Source organism: Trichosurus vulpecula, chromosome 6 (assembly GCF_011100635.1).
Source record: "Trichosurus vulpecula isolate mTriVul1 chromosome 6, mTriVul1.pri, whole genome shotgun sequence".
NCBI classification, from domain to species: domain Eukaryota; kingdom Metazoa; phylum Chordata; class Mammalia; order Diprotodontia; family Phalangeridae; genus Trichosurus; species Trichosurus vulpecula.
The window spans coordinates 172,654,419-172,677,467 of NC_050578.1; the positions used below are offsets into that span (position 1 = coordinate 172,654,419).

At 37.2% G+C, this 23,049-nt stretch overlaps 1 pseudogene; it reads left to right on the plus strand.

The window, feature by feature from the left end:
- The first annotated feature begins 19,419 nt into the window (after nt 1–19,419).
- Nucleotides 19,420–22,272, plus strand: LOC118854840 (annotated as a pseudogene).
- The last annotated feature ends 777 nt before the right edge of the window (nt 22,273–23,049 follow it).

Here is a 23,049-nt window from a genome sequence, read left to right on the forward strand (position 1 = left end):
TAATAATGTAAATAATAATTAGAATTGATATAAATTTCAAAAGTTTACAAAGTATAGTAATATTCCATTGATTCACAGATAAAAATTTGTATATCTATTCCTTTAGCACTTGCTCACCAGTTTTATTGAATTAGATTAATCTATTCTGCCATGTAAGAAGGCCTACACACACTAAGCCTTCTGTTGCTACAGAACTGTATATTCCAGGGGGCAGAGCCAAGATGGCAGCTGGAAAGCAGGGATTTGCTTGAGCTCCCCCCCAGGTCCCTCCAAAAACCTATAAAAATGGCTCTGAACAAATTCTAGAACTGCAGAACCCACAAAATAGCAGAGGGAAGCAGGACTCCAGCCAAGGACAGCCTGGACAGTTGCTGGGTAAGGTCTATCCCACAAAGCTGGGAGCAGAGGGGAGCAGAGCCCAGCCTGGGTGGCACCCAGACCAACCAGACTGGGTGCTGGGCCAAACAGGCCCTAGCATCCTGAATCAGTGAGCTGTGGCAGTTACCAGTCTTCTCAACCTACAAATGCCAAAGACAACAGAGAAGGTCAGTGGGAAAAGATGCAGGGACAGAATGAAAGGAGTTCCCATTTGGGCCACCTCCCTGGGGGGCAGCAGGGGTGGTGCAGCTACAGAACTATACCTGCAGTTGCCTCTGGCCCCAGTCCCACCTGGTGGGAGGAATTAAGTGGTAGATCAGAGCTAGAGTGCAGAGCCTGCTTAAGATCTGAGCTCGGTCTGGGTTGGTGGTTCTTGGGAGAGGAGGAATGCTGGTGTGGCAGAGCTTGCTGTGTGGAAATAGCTCTGAAAAAAACAGTGCAGCCCCTCATGCTTGGGACAAAATACTCTCTATTCTACAAGCAGGCACACCCCAATGAAAAACTGAAGGGTCAAGTAAGTTGGCTGGGAACATGGCCACACAGCAAAAATGGACTCAGATTCAGACTCAGACTTTGGAATCTTTCTTTGGTGACAAAGAAGACCAAAACCTATAGCCAGAAGTCAACAAAGTCCAAGAGCCTACATCAAAAGCCTCCAAGAAAAACATGAACTGGTCCCAGGCCAAGGAAGACCTCAAAAAGGATGTGGAAAAGCAAGTTAGAGAAGTAGAGGAAAAATTGGGAAGAGAAATGAGAGTGATGCAAGAAAATCATGAAAAACAAGTCAATGACTGGCTAAAGGAGATCCAAAAAATACTGAAGAAAATAACACCTTAAAAAATAGACCAACTCAAATGCAAAAGAGCTCCAAAAAGCCAATGAGAAGAAGAATGCCTTGAAAGGCAGAATTAGCCAAATGGAAAGGGAGGTCCAAAAGACCACTGAAGAAAATACAACCTTAAAAATTAGACTGGAGCAAGTGGAAGCTAGTGACTTTATGAGAAATCAAGATATTATAAAACAGAACCAAAGGGATGAAAAAATGGAAGACAATGTGAAATATCTCCTTGGAAAAACCACTGACCTGGAAAATAGATCCAGGAGAGAGAATTTAAAAATTATTGGACTACTTGAAAGCCATGATTGAAAAAAAGAGCCTAGATGTCATCTTTCAAGAAATTATCAAGGAGAACTGCCCTGATATTCTAGACCCAGAGGGTTAAATAGAAATTGAAAGAATCCACCGATCACCTTCTGAAAAAGATCCCAAAAAGAAAATTCCTAGGAATATTGTTGCCAAATTCCAGAGCTCCCAGATCAAGGAGAAAATACTGCAAGCAGCCAGAAAGAAACAATTTGAGTGTTGTGGAAACATAGTCAGGATAATAAGAGATCTAGCAGCTTCTACATTAAAGGATCTAAAGGCTTGGAATATGATATTCTGGAGGTCAATGGAGCTAGGATTAAAACCAAAAATCATCTACCCAACAATACTGAGTATAATGCTCCTAGGCAAAATATGGATTTTCAATAAAATAGGAGACTTTCAAGCTTTCTCAGTAAAAAGACCAGAGCTGAATAGAAAATTTGACTTTCAAACACAAGAATCAAGAGAAGCATGAAAAGGTAAACAAGAAAAAGAAATCATAAGGGACTTACTAAAGTTGAACTGTTTTGTTTACATTCCTAAATGGAAAGATGATGTGTATAATTCATATAACCTCAGTATTAGGGTAACTGAAGGGAATACATACATATATATATATATATATATATATATATATTCACATATGTATATATGAATATAGACAGAGGGCACAGGGTGAGTTTAATACGAAGGGATGATATCTAAGAAAAATAAAATCAAATTAAGGGATGAGAAGGGAATATATTGAGAGAGGGAGAAAGGGAAAGATAGAATGGGGTAAATTATCTCACATAAAAGTGGCAAGAAAAGGCAGTTCTGTTGGGAGGGAAGAGGGGGCAGGTGCGGGGGAATGAGTGAATCTTGCTCTCATCGGATTTGACCTGAGGAGGGAATAACATACACACTCAATTGGGTATCTTACCCCACAGGAAAGAAAGAGTAAGGAGATAAAAAAGGGGGATGATAGAAGGGAGGGCAGATAGGAGGAGGAGGTAATCAAAAGCAAACACTTTTGAAAAAGGATAAGGTCAAGGAAGGAAATTGGATAAAGGGGGATAGGATAGGGTTAATCTTTCACAACATGAGTATTGTGGAAGGGTTGTGCATAATGATACACATGTGGCCTATGTTGAATTGCCTGCCTCCTTAGGGAGGGTGGGTAGGGAGGGAAGAGGGGAGAGAATTTGGAACTCAAAATTTTAAAAGCAGATGTTCAGAAAAAAGTTTTTGCATGCAACTCGGAAGTAAGATACACAGGCAATGGGCCATAAAAATCTATCTTTCCCTACAAGAAAGTAAGGGAAGAGGGGATGGGGGAGTGGGTTGACAGAAGGGAGGGTTGATTGGGGAACAGGGCAATCAGAATATATGCCATTTTGGAGTGGGGGGAAGCACAGAAATGGGTAGAAAATTTGTAATTCAAACTCTTGTGAAAATTAATGCTGAAAACTAAAAACATTAAAAAATAAATAATGAATTTAAAAAAGAACCATATGTTCCATAGTTAATCATAATGAGTTCAAATTTATAAGAAGCTTAGAAAGTGTTTACATCATAATAACTATATAAGGAAATTAATATTTTGGGACAGGGAAATTTAGAACTGAAATAAAGCTATTTTGTTAACCGGTTTGCAGGTAATATGGACAAAACTCTTCATGTCTGGGCCTGTGTGTATCCTTTCATGATTTATCTATGGGGAGATGACTAGTTTTGTTTTTAAGAATAAATTAATGAAGATTTGGGGAGCCAATCTTGGATTATCAGGATAAAAATATATTTCAAAATTGTGTATTTTTAATTGATATATGTAATGTTAAGCAAGGTGTGACTTTTTTTTACTGTTTTCACTTTTAGAATGCTAAAGTAAACAAGTGCCTTTAAGTCTTGCTAGGTGCTAAGCCCCAGGCCCACACCCTTCTGCTGATTAGATTTGAAGCCTTCTGGCCCTAAGAAAGGTATATAAACTCAGAGGTTAGTGTTTTGTTTGGGGCTCTCACTCATTGGAAGAGGGTTCGTTTGGAGACTCTGAGTAGCCATTAAGGAACCCCCCCCCTTTGAAGAAACCCAGATGTTGATGCTTCTCTGGTAACTATATATTGCTATGGATAGACTGGTTTGTGTTTTTTGCTCTGTTTATATAATGTATGTTTGCAATTTCTGTTTGTATTTGCTCTGAAGTTTAGGGTGCTGGCTTTTCCCCCTGAATTAAGTGAATGATAAATGTATGTTTGATTAAAGTGAGATAGTTAACTGCTTAAAGTTGCTTTCCTTAGAAAAGCAGATCAAAGAACCTGTGCTGGCAGCTCTTGTTGCCGGTCTTGTGTCTTTCATCCCCACAGCAGCTGCCAGCAACATGGTTGTTATAATATACCATCCATATTACTTAGTACTTCAAATTTACTTCTAAATATAAAGATTAAAGACTTACTACTTACTCTCTGTATCCTGCATCCTACAGATTTCCAAACTAATCACTTTATTAATTCATAGAGAATTGTGGATAGAAAGGAAATAAAAATTGAATCATTTTATCCTCACAATTCAGAAGCAGTTTCCATTATTATTCCCATTTTAAAGATGAGGAAAATGAGGCAGACAGATTGTGACTTGACAAGGGTCAAATAGCTAATAAGTATCTTTGGTGTATTTGAATTGAGGTATTCCTAACTCCAGGTCTGGTGCTCTATCAACTGTACCAACTAACATATCTACCTCATCACTTTTTCTCATATTCTCTAGCCTTCCCTCTACAAACTTCTTCTTTCAAGACTCCCCCACCCTCCCCTTCCCCAGACAGGAGGGTTTCTAGTTATATAGGTATATGTGACCCATTCTTTGAATCTAATTTTCTTTATGAAACCTTCACTGACTCTCACAAGTCACAACGATCTCTTCTTCCATGTATTTAGAGTATATAGCATATTTTGACACTTCAAAACACACTTTTATATCTGTTTAAATGCCTCATTTCCCTACTCAGGTAGTAAGGCAAGACATGGGTCTTACTTTTCTTTTTTATCTCCCTCAATATGTAATGTAGTCTGACAATCAATACATGGATGTTTGAATGATCACCTGACCTCTTCTCCTCAAAAATAAAGGCCAGTGTATTCAGAGTTCTGTCAATTACGAAGAAAGCATTAACTATTTATAAGCCATTAGGATAAGTTTCTCCTTTTCTCTTCATGTAGATAGCTAAGAAAATCTGATCTATTATTTAAGTCCAACTTGATCATATAGAAAATCATAAGATATAGTCCCCACCCTCATAAAGTTTTCAATATATATTAGGAAAACAAGAAGTAAACACAGAAAACATAAATTATTGTTTTGAATATTATTCCAGGCCACATATATGTATGTTCTAGATGGCCCCAGTCTACTCACAAACTTTTATTGTTTTTTTTTTTAACTGCTGGAGATGCAGGCTTGCTACAGTGATTTTCCAAGAGGAAATATATAACCACATATACATAGCTTTAATATCTTCTGTATTACTATGTTTTTAAATATTTGTGCATAAATCTCTATCTATAGATTTATTTGTCAATGCATAATGAATATAAGGAAAAAAGTATTTATCTCTTTCAGAGGACAAATTCTTGGTTGAGAGAATTGTTTTCCTCTTTTCATCTTCAATGGCTTAGACATATAAAAAGCAACATAATGTAATTATGTTAAGAATGCCTTGAGACCTAAAGTATTCCAGTAAGCACATAAAAATAAGCTTCTACCTAAGCTAACCATTTGAGGGGCTGAGGAAGGGTCAAATTCTTCCAAAATATTGAAAGTCATTGAAGTTTAAGCCATTTTACTGAATCATCTACAGGTTTATCTTTGTTATAAAAATGCACATGATTGTTTAATTAACAAAACTTTGCTGACTTGCCCTGTTTGAATAAACCATTAATCACTTCTAGGCAAATTTTCACTTTAGCAGTGCTTCATTTCATTCTCTGGTTATATATTTCCTCTTGGAAAATCACTGTAGCAAGCCTGCATCTCCAGCAGTTAAAAAAAAAAACAAACAATAAAAGTTTGTGAGTAGACTGGGGCCATCTAGAACATACATAAAATATGTACATGAACCATATATTAAATAGAGATTCACTACAGCATCTTGTCAGTTTAAGGCAAAAAAAGTAATTTGGAAGATTATTTAGCTGAGCATGCCTAAATTAGAATACATTATTTGTAATAACTAAGCTCACAAAAGATATAAATTAGTTTTCCAAGCCCTGCTTATAGAGTTTGCAATACTTTATAGCCAGATCACTACCCCACTGTTGTTCAGAAACAATGGTGCAAAACTCTAAAGCTCAGAACCAAGACTTTGAATTTTAAGACTAAATAAATTTTGGAAACTTAAATATAAACCATTTCCTGCATAAAGTATTTATTTTTATAAGGCAGCAAAACACAGTTCTAACCTTCCTATTATTTTTGCATTTTATAATTCAAAAATAATATCTTAGCCCTCTTCCATATAAAGATGTCATTTTACAATGTCAACAGGAATCATTAAATCTAGAGACTAGTTTAATACCATCTGAAGACTACCTTCACCAAGGGTATAAGTTTTAGGTTTTCTTTGCTAAGAGTACCATTTCCTCTATATTCAGAATATATAATATTCCTAGTAAAAGATTAATGTTTTACATAGCTTAATGAGATTTCAAACCAGAACATTTCTAATAGAAAAGAATTGCTGTGTGCAAGGTCAACTAGAGTGAAAACCTGTTTTTGCAGCTGTCTGAATTACTTTGCTCTCTATATTCATTTTATGTTTCTTGTAACTCCCCTTCCCCCACCATATTTGCAATGGTTTGTCGATTTAACCTCTAATTAGAATTGTTTTTATCCTAAGACTATAAGTCTTACAGTCTTTTCACCATCATTTATATTACTAAAATCCACACACTATATACCATCAGGAATCACTGAGCTCAACAACATTTTTCAAAAATTGCATTGTTTAGTTCTTAAGAATCATTATGTCAAGGTTAACACAACTTTAATTGCTGTAATATTTTACATATCTGTTTTCTGTGTAGTTCTATACTTATTCTTATTATTTGTATAATGATGTACTTTTGATTCATAGAAATTTTAAAATGTTTAACAACCAGCTCTCCAGAAAAAGTACATTTGACATGTTTAAGATTAATCTGCAATATTAATAATTTCTCCATTACTTTTTAAAGTCTAGGTGACTAACAAGTCAATAAATTAAATCCTTCTTTGCAATTTGGCAATTTCTGAGGTATAAATGCAAACATGAAAATTTGAAACCAGCTCTCCCCCACCAGCTGGCTCTAACATGTCCCTGTTAAATGTTATCTTCTTTCTAAAAAATGTAAATGATTTCACCTACTCTAGCATACATGTACATTTTTACTGATATATATTAATAAGCTTTGTTATGTCTTTGTGTATTGGGAATTTATTCTCCCTCCCCTACAGAGTCTGAGTTAATATTTCCCATGTAGAATTGGGAGGACATTAGCACAAAACATAAGCACCTCTTTAGGGCCTTTGCATCAGTTGTTCACTGAAATGAGAAATCATTCTCCTTGTATGAGACAATTTAAGTCTGTTTTCAAACACTGACTGATAAATCATCCAGCTGGAACTTAGATAGCCTCATAGCCCTGCAGACCCTCCATTTCCACCAGGTTAGCTAATCTTGAATAAATCAGAAAATATTCCCATCTAATACTACCATCCCACTAAAATAATCACTGTGTTTAAAGGTAAACAAAGATTGAGCAGGGACTGTAATAGGTAACACCTTTCTCAATACCAGTCACCCTCCTGGAATCCCCAAAGTGGAGGGAACTTGACTAGAATCCATCAGTGACGGAACTTCTTCTATGTAACAAGAGAAAACTGGGATGCCATCTTTGGACTTTCCATACCACCCCATTTGGAGGAACTCCCATATTATTAAATTGACCTGGATACAGAACTAGGAGTCCATATCATCCCACTCCCATCTCCAGCTGACTGCAAAAAAATAAATAATCCCCTTTGGATGAGTAAATCTTGGGCATGAGTTTCCTTTTCTTGCCTCTGGTGTAGATACTTGGATTACTATATACTCATTTATTTGGAGAGTTATCTCCTGGCAAATGAAATTGGAAGGATTAGGAAAAATTTATCAAGTCTCCTCCTAATTTTTAAATTCCATGAACTTGTGGAGCCTCCATAACTAATTGCTACTAAGTGTCTCTAATTTACTCATACATCTTTAAAAAAAGGCACAGGAGACTATTTAGTGAATTGTGTCTTATTGAAAGCTCTATAACTATCAGAATTGATAGTAGTATAATCACTATTGCATTCTCTTCTGTCTCTTAGGAGTCATAAATGCTGTTTAGTTTGAAAAGATTGTACTTACTAATTCTGATATTGAATTCATGGAGATCATAATCCTCACAACCTGAAACCCTTGTTGAGACAGGCTTTTGAAAATCCATTTTTGAAAACATTAGCAACAAATACAAAGGAAATGATTTATGCAATAGCAAGATCTAGCCATTTAGAAGTTCTTTTTCCAACATCTATGAGTATGACTATGAATTAGTATTGAAAAACACATGCAGCAATACTCCTAGGTCATGTGGCCAAATTTATTTGGGAGTAGACATTTTCTCCAGTGTATATTAACTTTCCAAAGACAAAATATGGTGATGAGAGAGAGAAAGGGAGAGACGAGGGATGAGGTAAAAATAATTGATTACATTCTTTCCACAGGATTAGAAAATAGGAAACATAACAGGAAAATGGCTTTATGAAAGGGCAAAGATTGCTAATCCTTATTATAGGTTCTCTCAAAACTCCTAGTTCAGTATATGATTGTGATGCAATGCTACTGTGCTAGAAGAAATGAAGAACTGGTAGATTTTAGAAAAACATGGAAAGACTTGAATGAAATGACAGAGTGAAATGACCAGAACCAAGAGAATGCTGGGTACAATACCAGCAATATTGTTCTAAGAACAACTTTGAATAACTAAGTCATTTTGAGTATTGAAAATACTCAAATCAACTACAAAGAACTTATGAAGGAAGATGTTTTCCACATCAAGAGAAAGAACTGATAAATAGAAGCACATGTGGTATGGTTTTATATACACACATATTTGTGTTTAATGAGACAGGGAGAAAAAATTAAAAGTACACAGCAGACAACAAAAAAAAAAAAACTTAAAAGAAAGCACAGAAAAGCAAGGTAGCTTTGAAGACAATGTGTAGTGTTTAATACATATATTTTTTAACAAAAGTAAACAGTGTGAAATGGAAATTTAAGGTTTTTTGTGTTTTGCTGTGTACATGGAAATATTCTTTTTTTTTTATAAAAAAACTTTTTCCATATAAATTCAAAATGGATATTTTTTTAAAAAAAAAGGTTAAATCCAAAGTGAGATTTTAGGCTGAAGGGAATTTATTTGAAAACTGAGAAAATAAGTAGATAAATCAACTGAAAAGATAAAAATAGGAAGAAACTGAAAGAATAAGTATAGATAACAAGGAAACAAAAAAAATCACTTTTCCTAGATGATATGACCTTTTACTTAGAGAATCCTAGAGTCAACTAAGAAACTAGTCAAAAGAATTGACAACTTGTACAAAGTTGCAAAATATATATTAGAAAAACAGCACAAATCATTTCTATATATTATCAACAAAGCCCATCAGGAAAAATTGAAAGAGAAATTCTATTTAAAAAAAACTGGAGACTGTATAATGTACTTATGAACCTATCTTCTGAGGCACACACAGGAACTATAGAAACACCATTGGAAGACACATCAGAAAAAAAAATGACAAATCTAAACAGTTAGAGGAATGTTAATTGTTTATGGTTAGGCTGAGTCTGTAAAATATAAATTACAATATCACCTAAATCAATTTATTTATTCAGTGCCATACCAATAAGATTACCAAAGCATTACATTACTGAGTTAGAAAAAATGACCCAGAATATTAAGGGACTCAATGAAAAAAGTGGAAAGAAAAGGGTCCTAGCAGAATCGTATCTCTAGATTCATACTACAAAGTTGTATTCATCAAAAAAAATGTAGTTCTGGATAAGAATCAGAGTAATAACTTGGTGGAACAGATTAAGTACACAGACTATAGAAGCAAAATTATGTACGTTATCACAGCTATGTAGTGTTTGCTAAACTTTCAAGATCTCAGACACTGAGGTAAGGAATCATTATTTGGCAAAAACTACTGGGAAAACTGGAAAGCAGTCTGGCAGTAACTAGACGCAGATCAGCATCTCAAACTGTATTTGAAAATTTCATAATGGGTATATGATTTAGACAAAAAAGAGTGATAGCATAAATATATTAGAGGAACATTGAAGAAATTGTGTGTTAGATTTGTGGATAGAGGAAAAGTTCATGACCAAACAGGACAGATATCTTCACAGGAAATAAATGGATAATTTTGATTTTATAAAATTAAAAATGTTTTTAAACAAAAAAGCAATGTAGCTAAAGTTAGAAGAAAAGCAAGAAATTGTGGAAATGTTTGCAACAATTTTCTCTGATTAAGGTCTCATTACTCAAATATCTAGGAAAGTAGGCCAAAATTATAAGAATAAGAGCCTTTCTCCAATTTATAAATCATCAAAGGATATGAATGTGCAGTATTCAGAAGAAGAAATCAAAGCTTTCAATAGTGATAAGAAAAATGCTTTAAATTGCTAATAATTATAGAAATGAAAATTAAAATAATTTTGAATTACCACCTTATACCCATAAGATTGACTATAGGTATGAGTAGAGCACTGGCCCTGGAGTCAGGAGGACCTGAGTTCAAATCTGGCCTCAGACACTTGACACATGTACTAGCTGTGTGACCTTGGGCAAGTCACTTGACCCCAAGTGCCCTGCCAAAAAAAATAGATTAACTATAGGTATAGAAAATGAAAATGATAAATGCTGCAGGGAATATGGGGAAATAGGTATATTAATGCACTGTTTGTGGAATTAGAAACTCTAACCCTTCTGTACAACAATTTGGAATTATACTCCCCAAATTATAAAACTGTGCATGCCATTTGACCCAACAATACCATTAGTAGGCCTATACTCCAAAGAATTCAAATAAAAATATAAAGGACTCATATGTACAAAAATATTTAAAGTAGATCTTTTGTGGTGGGTAAATTTTGAAAACTGAAAACATGCCTTTCAATTGGGGAAGAGCTGAACAAATAATAGAATATGAATATGTTCTTAGACTATTGTGTAAGAAATGTTGAAAATGATAGGGGCGGAGCCAAGATGGCAGCTGGTAAGCACGGACTAGAGTGAGCTCCGTACCGGAGTCCCTCCAAAAACCTATAAAAATGGCTCTGAACCAATTCTAGAACGGCAGAACCCACAGAACAGCAGAGGGAAGCAGGGCTCCAGCCCAGGACAGCCCGGATGGTCTCTGGGTGAGCTCTATTCCACACGGAGCTGGGAGCTGGGAGCTGGGAACGGAGTGGAGCACAGCCCAGCCTGAGCGGCGTGGACGATCCCGACCGGAAGCCGGGCGGAGGGGGCCCTAGCGCCCTGAATATGTGAGCTGCGGCAGTTACCAGATCCCTCGACCCACAAACACCAAAGACTGCGGAGAAGGTTAGTGGGAAAAGCTGCGGGAGTGGAAGGAGTTCGCGGTTCGGCTTCCAGCCCCGGGGGCAGCGGAGGTGGGGCAGCTACAGCTGTTGTTACTTCCGGCTCCAGGCCCACCTGGTGGGAGGAATTAAGTGGCGGATCACAGCAGGGGTGCACAGCCTGCCGAAGATCTGAGCCCAGTCTGGACTGGGGGTCCTTGGGGAAGGAGGAGTGCGGCTCTGACAGAGCTGGCACCTCCCCCCCAAACGTAGAACATAGAACTCTGTAATCTACAAGCAGTCATACCCCACTGAAAAACTCAAGGGTCAAGTTAGTTGGTTGGGAATATGGCCAGGCAGCGAAAACGCTCCCAGATTCAGTCTCAGACTTTGGATTCTTTCTTTGGTGACAAAGAAGACCAAAACATACAGCCTAAAGAAGACAACAACGTCATAGAGCTACAACCAAAGCCTCCAAGAAAAACATGAACTGGCCCCAGACCATAGAAGAACTCAAAAAGGATTTGGAAAAGCAAGTTAGAGAAGTAGAGGAAAAATTGGGAAGAGAAATAAGAAGGATGCGAGAAAACCATGAAAAACAAGTCAATGACTTGCTAAAGGAGACCCAAAAAAATATTGAAAAATACACTGAAGAAAACAACACCTTAAAAAATAGACTAACTCAAATGGCAAAAGAGCTCCAAAAAGCCAATGAGGAGAAGAATTCCTTGAAAGGCAGAATTAGCCAAATGGAAAAGGAGGTCCAAAAGACCACTGAAGAAAATACTACTTTAAAAATTAGATTGGAGCAAGTGGAAGCTAGTGACTTTATGAGAAATCAGAATATTATAAAACAGAACCAGAGGAATGAAAAAATGGAAGACAATGTGAAATATCTCCTTGGAAAAACCACTGACCTGGAAAATAGATCCAGGAGAGATAATTTAAAATTATTGGACTACCTGAAAGCCATGATCAAAAAAGAGCCTAGATACCATCTTTCAGGAAATTATCAAGGAGAACTGCCCTGATATTCTAGAGCCACAGGGCAAAATAGAAATTGAAAGAATCCATCGATCGCCTCCTCAAATAGATCCCAAAAAGAAATCTCCTAGGAATATTGTTGCCAAATTCCAGAGCTCCCAGATCAAGGAGAAAATATTGCAAGCAGCCAGAAAGAAACAATTTGAGTATTGTGGAAACCCAATCAGAATAACCCAAGACCTGGCAGCTTCTACATTAAGAGATCGAAGGGCTTGGAATGCGATATTCTGGAGGTCAATGGAGCTAGGATTAAAACCTAGAATCACCTACCCAGCAAAACTGAGTATCATGTTCCAAGGCAAAATATGGATTTTCAATAAAATAGAGGACTTTCAAGCTTTCTCAGTGAAAAGACCAGAACTGAATAGAAAATTTGACTTTCAAACACAAGAATCAAGAGAAGCATGAAAAGGTAATCAAGAAACAGAAATTGCAAGGGACTTACTAAAGTTGAACTGTTTTGTTTACATTCCTACATGGAAAGATGATGAGTATGATTCATGAGACCTCAGTATTAGGGTAGTTGAAGGGAATATGCATATATATATGCATATATATATATATATATGTTTAAGTATATATATAAGTGAATGTGTATGTATGTATGTATCTATGTGTATATGTATGTATGTGTATGTATGTGTATATATATATATGTAAAAGAGAGAGAGCAGACACAGGGTGAGCTGAGGATGAAGGGAAGATATCTAAAAGAAATAAAATGAAATTAAGGGATGAGAGAGTAACATACTGAGAGAGGGAGATAGGGAGAGATAGAATGGGGTGGATTATCTCGCATAAAGGCGGCAAGAGGAAGCAGTTCTATGGGAGGAGGGGAGAGGGCAGGTGAGGGGGGAATGAGTGAACCTTGCTCTCATCAGATTTGGCCTGAGGGGGAATACCATACATACTCAGTTGGGTATCTTACCCCACAGGAAAGAAGAGGGAGGAAGATAAAAAAAAAAATAAAAGGCGGGGGGATGATGGAGTGGAGGGCAGAGGGGGGTGGAGGTAATCAAAACAAACACTTTGGAAAGGGGACAGGGTCAAGGGAGAAAATTCAATAAAGTGGGATGGGTTGGGAAGGAGCAAAATGTAGTTAGCCTTTCACAACATGAGTATTGTGGAAGGGTTATACATAATAATACATGTGTGGCCTAGGTTGAATTGCTCAACTTCTTAGGGAGGGTGGGTGGGAAGGGAAGAGGGAAGGGAATTTGGAACTCAAAGTTTTAAAATCAGATGTTCAAAAACAAAAAAACTTTTTGTATGTAACTAAAAAATAAGATACACAGGCAATGGGGCGTAGAAATTTATCTTGCCCTACAAGAAAGGAAGGGAAAAGGGGATGAGAGGGGAGGGGGTTGATAGAGGGGAGGGCTGACTGGGGAACAGGGCAACCAGAATATACGCCATCTTGGAGTGGGGGGGGAGGGCAGAAATGGGGAGAAAATTTGTAATTCAAACTGTTGTGAAAATCAATGCTGAAAACCAAATATGTTAAATAAATAAATTGCATTAAAAAAAAAAGAAATGTTGAAAATGATGTTTTCATTAAAAAAACCCAACACCAACAACCTATGAAGACCTCTATGAACTGATCAAAAGTTAAGTAAGCAGAACTGGGAAAACAACAGCAATATTGTGAAGATAATCAACTTTGAAAGGGTTATCAATATAATGACTTCTTACAGTTTCAAAGGATACATGATGAAAAATGCTATCCACCTCCAGTTAGAGAATTGATAGACTCAAAGTGCAAGTAAATTTCTTTCTCTGTCTCTGTCTCTGTCTGTCTGTCTGTCTCTGTCCCTCCCTCTGTCTCTCTCTCTCTCTCTCTCTCTCTCTCTCTCTCTCTCTCTCTCTCTCTCTCTCTCTTCCCCTCTCCTTCCCTCTGTCTGTCTCTCATGGCTAATGCAGAAATTTGTTTTTCATGAATCATGTTTGTCACAGGCTTTGTATTTCCTGCTTTCTCCACAGGGGTGGGAGAGAGAACATCTCAAACTGAAAATACAATAAATGTGAATTAAAAAAATGAAAATCAAGGAGCAATAATAAATGAAAGGCATCTTGAATAGTACAAGACTATTCTGCACCCACCAGAAACCACAGAAGGGGAAGGCTTAATATATTCCAGAAATGGCCCAGATTTCTAAATACAAGATATACTGATAGAAAAATAATCCACAGATTTTCTTCAGAAGATAAACTATATACTTCAAACTCCATGACTTATTATGGTTAAATTTAACAATTTCAAAGACAAATAACAAATTCTCCAGGTGACCAAAAAAAAAGACCACCAAATATAAATGAAAGGCATCTTGAATAATACAAGCCTATTCTGTATCCACTAGAAACCACAGAAAAGGAAAGCTAAATATATTCCACAAAGCAAAAAAGCTAAGAATATAACCCAAAGTTATATACTGTGTGAACCAGAAATGCAGTGAAAAAAAGATGGACATTCAATAAAAAGGAAGGCATTTGAAATATTTCTTCATCAACAACAACAACACAAGAAAAGTCAGTAAATATCAAAAAAGTGCATAGAATAAAAATTCTATTTCTAGAGATTATTTAAAAAAGAGAGAAAAACATTTACAGAATCACCACAAAAAAGCATTACAAAGGTACCATATAGAGATTTATTTCCTAAAGTACTTACAGGAGTAAAGATGAACATGAGATTTAAGGAAACAGGACAAGTGACAATAGAGGAACAGGCTTAAAAAACTATGGTCTAAATCCCTGTACGGTCTTGTGGGAATAAAATGTTGAATGTGAAGGCGCATAAAGTGAGAAAGGGAAGAGAGAATCAAGTTGATGCATAATCAATGAAGAATACATAAGTCCTGTACTTTCCCACTAAGATGAGGGGCTACAGACAAATCAGTGAGGTAGCAATGGAAGAAAATTAAACAGGGAAAAAAGAGAGAGATCTTGACTAACCGATGGGAGGGTGTCTTATTGATAAATGCATACATGGGAGATAAGATAATACACTGGGAGAAGAAGACCTTAAAATGGGTTAACTAGATCCCAACGTGTTAACAATGAATCTCCTGAAATGCTCACAAATTATATTTATGTAAAATATGTTCATTGGGAGTAAGTGGGAATTTTTTAAATAATGAGACCACTTCAGGGGGTCCATTATGTGTATTAAGTTGGATTTAGCTTATAATATGTTCAAGGTTGCCTTTTGGAAAGTGTGGTGCCTACATTTATGACCAATAGACTCAGAAGAATGGAAATCAAAGCTCCTAGGGGCAAATGAAATGTAGAATTAAATAGTTTTTGGAATATTCAGTCATTATGGCTAGGATATGCAAAATATGTTTCGAAAGTTACAATACTGCCAAAAATAATTTTCAAATTTAATGCTGTACCAATCAAATAAATATCTTAAATAATTACAAAATATATTTGAAAGAACAAAAGGTTTACAATCATTAGGGAGATAAAGAAAAAAAAGGAAGAATGAACAGAGACTTGTACTTCCAGGCCCCATGATATATTATTGGCAGTACTCATAAAAAATCATTTGGAATTAGTTAAAATCAGAGAATTAGATCAAGGGAAAAAACTAAATGGAGGAGAATTATAAACAATAGGACTCAATAGTCCAGGATTCAGTAAACACTGAAACATATAAAGGTAAGAACTCCCTATTTGTTAAGAACTACTGGGAAAGCAACAATGTAGTTGATCAGAATTTAAGCTTATACCAATATTTTACACCATATTCCACAATAAGTCCAAAAAGAATGCATGACCTGAATATTAAAGTCTACAGTTGCTTAGACACAAGCCCAGGTCAGCAGCTGCAGAGCTCACAGTACCGGAGGTGCAGGAATAAGACCACTCTGGAAGCACTGACAACTTGTACATTCCCTGCTTGTCCTTGAGATCCTGGATTAACGGAACACTCAATACCCACAAGAAAATAGCAGTAGAACCACTGCAGATCTTTCCTCCAGTAGTGCAGAAGAGCCAAGCCCTAATGTGAAGTCTGAAGTTGACTGGAAGAATGAACAAACAAAAATGAATCCCTAAAATAAAGTACTGTAATGGTGGCAGGGAAGCTCAGGATATAAATCCAGAAAAGAATGACTCCAAAACATCTGTAAGCAAAGCCTCAAAGGAAAACACAGCTTGGGTAAAAACTCAATCAGAATGCCAGGGATAGTTGAAGCAAGAGTTACAAAAAGAGTGAATTTTTTTAAATAGAATGAGAGAACTTAAAGAAAAAATGAAAATAAATGAGAGTTATCAAAGAAAGAATTGGAAAGGGAATTAAGGGCTTGGAACAAGATCTTTTCCAAGCAATAAACTCCCTGAAAATTAGGATGGACCAAAATAAAACCAATGATTTCATGAGATGACAAAAATTATTAAAATGATTTTTCTATGTAGATTCTATTTTATCTCTGCTTTTACACATGGGAAAACTGAGGCACAGAGATGTTAAATGACTTGCCCAGAGTCACATAGCTAGTGTTTGTGGTATGATTTGAACTCAGGTCTTCCTTTCTTGAGATCCAGTACTCTATTGTACCACCTAGGTTTTAGGTGGAGAAAGACTCTTTTTTTCTGAAATAACTAAGATTTAAGTCAATATTTTTTTCTGATTGGCCTCCGCAGATATCCTTGTGTGGTAGTGACAATTCCAGGCTGTTAGTTAGGCACCTATTATTGTTTCTGTGGGACCATTTCATAATGGTCCACAGTTTTGAGTACCAAGGGGAGGAAAGTGTCAGATGGACAAAATATACAAATTTTCTTAAGTAAAATCCATCCTGTGGCTTCCACTGATAATGTGAACAATAAAGTTACCATCTTACATAGGAAGAAACTGAAACACAAATATATTGAATGATTTGCATAAGCTCAGACAAATGGTAGGTTGTAAAATTGAGAAATTAAAGGAAATTTTGTAATGCCAATTCTGATATACTTTCCCATTAAAGTATATCTTATTTCCCCTTTCAGAGAGGATGGTGGGAGTTCAGATTGCAACAAATATTTTTTATTCATATCACCATGAGTCTATCTAATCAAAAAATAACCTATGTTATTGATATGTAGACTTATAGTTGTTACAAACTTTATGTACAAGTTTTAGAGTAATTTAAAATATGCTTACTCTTATGGAAAATCTCACTTAAATAGTAAATATATTTTGTAAGACTAAAAAGCCATACCCATTCTGAAGACACAAATGTCCCAAAACAGAGGGAAATCATTTATGATTTTATACCCACAGCAACTTTTAAAGCATTCTGCAGACATTGAATGACAGTTAGCTGTCAACAACATTTGACGTGTTTCAGCTTTACAATTAATATTCAGATGACTACAAAATAACCAAATAGAGCAGGCTTCTGTAATCAAAAAGTATGTTTATCTAGGAGAAATTTACAAGAAAACCTGCTTCAGTAAACACAAGTAACACCAAAGAACAAGAGCAACATTGCATAAATAGCGAGCTACCGGGAATGGGCAATTCAAATAGAATGATTTTAAATTTTGAGTATTTTTTATCTTCCATAGTGCTTAATATCATACAATTCTTTCTTCAAAAGGGAGAAAGAAGTTATTTTGGCAACAATACATGATTTTTCAGTTTATTTCTTTTGCATGTTAAAATGTTTTTGTTCTATTATATCACTGCATTCTAAAAGAAAGATAACTGTAAAATGTATGATTCAGTGAAAAAAAACCACCTTGAACTTTAGTCATTTGGGATTTTTTTTTGTTTTTTGGTGATTTTATTAGCATTAAGTAGGACTTTGGTAAGGAAAGTCATCTCTACCAATACAGATCAGCAAATATTTTTCACCTTATTAATAAGCATTTTATTTTATTTTATAGCCTGACTCTACAACTTAGAAAACTGTTTTCCGCCTAATTGTTAGCTGATATATACTGAAATTTAATTGAGATAAATTATCTGATTATCAAAAAGAATGACACAGAGCCAATGCATACATAAAACATAGAATGAAGATACTTATCGTCTTTTTGATCCCCACACTTATTTTGGATGTTGGTCAGTCCTCCTGCTGCATAGCAAGTCATTATAGATTTCTACTATCAACCAATCAATAGCTATTTTCATTAAAAAAAAATAATAACGGTTACTACCCTCAAAGAACTCATATTCCAATGGGGAGACACCATGTACCTAGAAGGTTACATACAATATCAAAGAAAATACAAAAAGATCTTGACAGGCTAGAACAATGTAAATAATAGGAAATTAAATAAGGATAAGTATTAATTCTTTTTCTGGGGTGTAAAAATAGAGTCTAATATGGTACAGACATGGATACATTCCAATTTTTCTGGGAAAATGGGTTTTAGTAGATGACAAGCTCAAATGAGTCACAACTTTTGATTAGGGAGACAAAAAGCTCAAGCAATCTTGGGTTGCATGAAGAGGGCATAGCTACAAGGAACAGGAAGGTGATCGATATCACTGTACTCTGGCCTCATTATACAGCATTTGGAGCATTTTATTCAGTTTTGGGAGCCAAGGCTTATGGATATTGGTAAATTGGACAGTGTGGAGTGGAGGGCAACCAGGATTTTGAAAGGTCTATGTCATGGAAGGATTTGTTGGAGATTAGGGATGTTTAGCTTGGAAAACGGTCAGAGTAAATATTATCCATGTTGTTGAGTATTTGAAAGGATGTCATGTGAGGGACGACTTTTTTCACTTAGTCCCAGGGTAAAAGCAAGAGAAATAGCTGAAAGTTGTTTGATATCAGGGAAAAATTCCTAACCATTAGAACTGTCTGAAAATGGAATGTGCTGCTTTGAGAGTAGCAGGCTCCTTCTCCTTGAAGTTCATCAAGCAGAGTCTGGACAATCATTTGCTGGTTAGGTTATAATAAGGATTCATTTTCTGTATGTGTTGGAATAGATGGCCACTGAAGTAACTTCTAACTCTCAAATTCTGTGATATTGAAGAGGAAAGTACTTTCAGGAAAGGGGAATGGGAAAGGCTCCTACAGAACATGGCATAAATGCAATAAGGATGTTATAAACATTTCAGGTAACAAATGGTTTTTCAGGAGGTAGTCACTAAATGCTAGTAGAAATTTATTAAGAACATTTAATGCCAGGCCAATCTAATTTCCTTCTTTCTTTTGGATAAGATTTTATGTCTAATTGCTCAAAAGAATATCATGGACCTGATTATTGGGCAAATGGCTCAGAAAAAATGTGTCAAGATTTTGGCAAGGTATTTGAACTCCATGTCAAAAAGAGGTTCACTTTATTCTTCTTGTCCCCAGATAACAAAAGTAAAAACACTGAAGCAAATTCACAATGAGGCAGATTTCTACCTAATAAAAGGAAAAAAATCTAACAATCAGAGCTGTCTTAATGCAAAGATTGGATGACCATTTGTTGGATTTTTTTTGAGGAAAGATTTTTGTCCACTTAGATTGAATAGCTTTTCAGATCTCTGTTCTTGTGAATAACTCAGGGATATTTAAAATGGATAATAACTCAATTATAAGAACTTGCCATTAATTAACTGGTTGATCTGGCCCAAAGACTACTGATATCCATTTAGACTAGAGGAAATTTTTTGTAGAATGCCATAAATTTATTTCATGGCCATATTATTACCATGCTTGATAATTTTCATTGTTGATTTATATAAATATAACTATGAAATATTCTTTATAGCAAAAAAGTAAGAAAAATAATTAGAAAGGAAATTGTGATCATGAGGGGCCATCGATGTCACAAAAGATAACCTCTAAATTATTGTACAGGTTTAGTATTGTAACAATCAAGCTACTACGGAAATGCTGAAATAACTAGACAAAATAATGACAAAAATCATTTGGAAGAAGAAATAATAAAGGCTCTGAAGGGAATTAATGAAAAATATTGGAAATTAAAAGGACTTAATATTACCAAACCTTAAATTATCTTATAAAATAGTGTTTGATAAATTAGAGAACATGAATTCCTGAGAAGTATTCTCTTCTGATAAGAAATGAGGGAAAGCTGCAAAGCATTTGGAAGAAATTAGATTTAGAGCAACTTCTTCAGCTACATACTACATTAAATGCCAAATGTATGATCAATTTGAATATAAAAGGTCACACCATTTAAAAAATAGATAAGACTGGTACCTCTCACAACTATAGTTAGTGAGATAAAAATTTTAAACCAAAGAAGTAATTGAGGTGATCATAAAAGACAAACAGACAATTATGATTCCATATCTAAAAACAAATAAAATAAGCTTTTGCAGGAACAAAATCTGAGAGAGTACTAAGAGGTCCCAGGCCAAGACCTGACTCCCTGGAGCCTACTGTTCTGGCTTCCCATAGTCCCTAGGTAGCAGGGACCTCGAGTGTCAACCTCCTATCCACCACTCTCCCGCCTCTTCCCTCCTCCTTGTCCCCGCCCCCCACCCCCACCCCTGCCCTGCACTCTCTATCCCTGCCTTAACCCTGGGACTAGCAGTAGCAGTAGCAGCCCTAGGCAGCTTCCCTGGGGCTTCCAGGTCCCTCCCACACCCCTGACCCAGCCCATTGCTTTCTCCCTGGCAGAGGTCTTGCCCCCTTCCTCCTTCCAGATCTTGTCACTCTCCAAACACCTCTTTCTCACCCAGACACACTAGGATGGGGAAAGGGGATTAGTCACCCCAGGATTTGGGGTGGGAGGAAAGCCTGACACCCCTAGACAATTTCTCCCCTACTTTGGGCTGACTGCAGTGTGGGACTACTCCCTTCCTCTTGTGTCTACTCCTTTTTGTCCATGTCATGATCCAGATTTTAGGACCCCTCTGTAGAGCAGGCATTGGAGGTTGAGCTTCTTTTGGGTTATGAACTCCTTATGTTCTCCCTCTCATTATTTGGAAGTCCCAGGGGAAAAGGGATACAAATCCCTAGTGTGATGTTAAATATTTTAATCCCTTCCCCATGTCTCAGTTTTCCCCCTTTGCAGGGCCCCTGCAAAAGTCATGGGAGGAATAAAGTCCTAGGGGAGAGAGGAGTGTTCCTGGGAAGGGATCAAGGAATTTCACAAGTGTGGACAAGGAACTTAGGCACCCCCTACCCTCCAAGCTACCAGCACCATGGTGTTCTGGGAAGAGCTAGAATGGCTGGTGTGGCCCCCATAAACTGTGCCTTCAGTGCCTGTGGGGCTGGAGGTAAATAAAAATGGATGCCCTGGTGGCGCTGCTGATGTTCAACCTGCTTTGCAGTCTAGTGCCCATCTGCGTGCTTCAAAGTCCCAGTGCAAACTTTGAGGCATTAGCCTCCAGAAAGAAAGTCCTGAGTCTGGTGAGCTGTTTTGCAGGTGGTGTTTTCCTGGCCACCTGTCTCTTAGACTTGTGTCCAGACTACCTGGCTGCTGTAACCCTAACCCTAACCCTAAGTGCCCTTTGAATTACACTTCAGTTCCCTCTGCTGGAGTTCATTCTCACCACAGTTTTTTGTTTGTTTTTTGTGTTTTTTTCCTGGTTCTGGTGATGTAGCAGTTTGCCCTAGCCTACAAAGAGCAATCAGGGCCCCTTCCAAGAGAGGAGACTCCAACACTCCTGGGCACTGTGGGCAATTCACTTCCCCACTGGCATAATGGACTCATGACTAATGCAGCTTCTCCTACCCCTTCAGCCTTAATGGCCTATGCCCTGGTCTTCTCACTTTCCCTACACTCGTTATTTGAAGGGCTTGCTGCGGGGCTACAACAGGAATGAACCTGGGCAATGGAAATATGTCTGGCCGTGCTCTTGCACAAGAGGGTCCTACCTGTGAATCTGTCCCTACAGCTACTGCAGAACCAGCTGCAGGATGGAGTGGTGGGGTCTTTTTCTCCTGCATGACACCATTGGGTATCACGCTTGGGGCCTCACTAGCAGAGTCAACAGGGCCTCTGTACCAGCTGGCACAATTAGTGCTAGAAGGCACGGCAGCAGGCACCTCCCTCTACATGACTTTCCTGGATCTTGCCCCCAAAACTGGTTGCTTCTGAGGAGAAGATTCTCAAGGTCGTCCTACTTCTAGCTAGTTTTACCCTGCTCACCGGTCTGCTTTTTATTCATTTTTAAATGACCAGTGAGGGATGGGGGCTGGACAGTGGGGATCAAATGCTTCCAGAGCAGCTTTAGAGAAGGGTGGATGGGGATCTTGGGAGCTGAAAGCACATATGATGGGAGAGAGTGGTGGAGTGCATTGGTGAGTGTTATAGACAGGACCCTGGAGAATGACCAGTGGAACATGAGACCAAGAAGAAAGATTAGACTCCCCACAATTGTGGGGGAGGTGTAGAGGGGAGAACAAGACTAGAAAAACACTAGATAAGACAAAGGGACATGTGAACAGGTCATAGAATACAATGACTGAGATGATAAGGGTAGGGCCATCAGATAGTGAGGAGTAGAAAAGGAAACTGGAGTCCCTAGGGGTATTGATTCTATCCCATTCCTGTACTCTTCTGAAGAAGCCTCCTCCCCACACACATTTCTTTTTTTTTCCTTTTCCTGGCCCTGTGGACTTCTCATCAATGTTTACTTTTTTAAAGGGTATAATGACCGGATGAAATCTACAGGCTAAGTTCCTTGCCCTCAGCTGAACTTCCATTCCTCCAATAAAGTGCCAGATATCCCCACCCCTTCTCACAAAGCACATTGGCATTAGTCCTTGCCAGGCAGCTAAATGGGGAATGTGCTGCCTGCTCCTAATTTCCAGAACTTTTGTTGTACCCTGTCCCCCGGTTTACCCTCCATCTTGCCCCAGCTTGCCCCACAGTTTATGCTCCCATCTCCACAGAAATAATCCTGCCCCAGGTTGCCCCACTGTTTGTGTTCCCATCACCATGGAAATCG